Genomic DNA, 1,809 nt, shown 5'->3' with positions numbered 1-1,809 from the left:
AAAAAAAAAATAAAAAAAAAAAAAAAAAAAAAAAAAAAAAAAAAAAGGTCCTAATCCCCAGCCTGAGGCCCATCTTGTCTCTCCATGCCCAAGTGACGACATGGCCCCTTGGCTCTCAAAGATCTGTTTAAATATGTAGGTGGTCTTGCTCAACTTGGCTGGTTTTCATGTCGGCATTGACCCGGGGCTGACCCCAGCCCTGAAGATCCGGATTGCCCTGCCCTGCCGGCTCAGGGCTCTTGCTCAACTTGGCTGGTTTTCATGTCGGCATTGACCCGGGGCTGACCCCAGCCCTGAAGATCCGGATTGCCCTGCCCTGCCGGCTCAGGGCTGGAGGGTGGAGCTGGCAGCCCACCCCCATTCTTCGGACGACTGGCCACCAAGGCCACCCGGTCGGGCAGGTCAGCCGCAGCCAGCATCCTCCCCTACTTCTGCTCTAATCCCGAGGCTGCCCTTTATTTAGACACCATAGTCCAGCCTGCTCCCCGAGTCCCCGTTCCACCGGCTGGAGACAAGCCGGGGTGGCCTCAGGCCAGCTCCAGATGGCTCCCCAGAGGAGGCCTCGGGAAGGCAGGCCCAGCTCAGGCAGCTGGTGGGTGAGATGCAGCAGAGCTCTCGGGTTTGAGTCTCCAAAGCCTGGGTTCAAACGGCGGCCCTGTCCCTGGCTGTGACCTCGGGTTGCTGTGTAACTTGCCTGATCCTGGCCTACGCATCCAAGGAAGGGGGGGGGCGTGTGAGGGCGAAGCCCACCGAGATTTGCAGCTGCTGTCCTTCAAGTTTGGAATGATGTGGCCCCGGGCCGAGGAAGGCCGGTGGCCACCACAAGCTGGAAGAGGCAAAGAACTGATTCTCCCCTCAATTCTCCAGAGGGAGCAGGGCCCTCCCGACACCTCCGTTTCGGCCCAATGAGGCCAATTGCAGGCCTCTGGCCCCCGGAACCGCAAGAGAACAAACTTCTGCTGTTCTACGCCCCGGAGTCTGTGGTCGTTTGTTCCAGCAGCAACACTAGGCTACAGGCCTTACCTAGGGCCACCGAGAGGCTTCTGAGAGACTGTGTGAGATGCTGTGACCGGGCCGTCTGACCTGGACGGGCCCTCACAACAAACTGGTCAAGTGCTGGGGAAGACAGGCATTATCCCTGTTACCGTCTAGGAATTGGAGGCACCCAGAAATTCAATATCGTGCTCCAGGTCATATGAGGTTTGGTGGCAGAGCTGAGACTAGAACACGGGTCCCCCAGAGTCCGGTGCTGCTCCCTCCCACCAGCTACCAGGCCCTGTGCCCACCCTCTCCCCTCTGACCAATTCTGAGCAGGTAGAAAGAAGGGCTCGGCCCCCAGCAGGAGCTGGGCAGGGCCCCTGAGGGCTGGAGGCCAAGGGCACCACTGTCCCACCCCCTTCGTGGCCCTGCTGGTTTTGCGTCTGGACAAGAGCTGTGGAGGAAGACACCGTGGTGGGGTGGACGCCACACCCCTCAGCGCATCTCTCTTCCCGGAGGAAAGGGAATCCGGGCAGGGGAATTCTCCCTCAGTGACTCACCTGGGAGCCCTGTCAAGTCTCCCGGGCCTCAGATTCCTCTGCGGTGACATGGAGACACTAACAAGGCCGCCCCCTCCTCGAGGAGCTGTGGGATTAGAGAATGCACGTCTGTACAGAGATGCCGGCGAGAGGTGGTTACCAGGCCCCACTCTCCCCCTTGGGGCTCCTCGGGAAGCTTGTCAGGGGCACGGCACATGCAGCCTGCCGGGGAGGCCCTCCTCAGTCCCTCACCCCTGTGGGCCTGGGCCACGACTCCTGGCTCTGCCCAGAG

At 60.4% G+C, this 1,809-nt stretch overlaps 1 long non-coding RNA gene across 5 annotated transcripts in view; it reads right to left on the bottom strand.

Moving 5' to 3' along the window:
* LOC103668238 overlaps positions 1-1,749 on the bottom strand; it is a 26,827-nt gene extending 25,078 nt beyond the window's left edge. For all 5 annotated transcript variants that reach the window (XR_569972.2, XR_005835506.1, XR_005835502.1 and 2 more), the window contains exon 1: positions 1,539-1,749. This is a non-coding gene — a long non-coding RNA (uncharacterized LOC103668238). The remainder of the gene's footprint in view (positions 1-1,538) is intronic.
* Between the last annotated feature and the right edge of the window lie 60 nt (positions 1,750-1,809).

The sequence above is a fragment of the Ursus maritimus genome (genome assembly GCF_017311325.1).
Source record: "Ursus maritimus isolate PB19 chromosome X unlocalized genomic scaffold, ASM1731132v1 scaffold_X1, whole genome shotgun sequence".
In the NCBI taxonomy this organism is placed as follows: Eukaryota; Metazoa; Chordata; class Mammalia; order Carnivora; family Ursidae; genus Ursus; species Ursus maritimus.
This window is presented reverse-complemented; position numbering and strand designations above follow the sequence as displayed.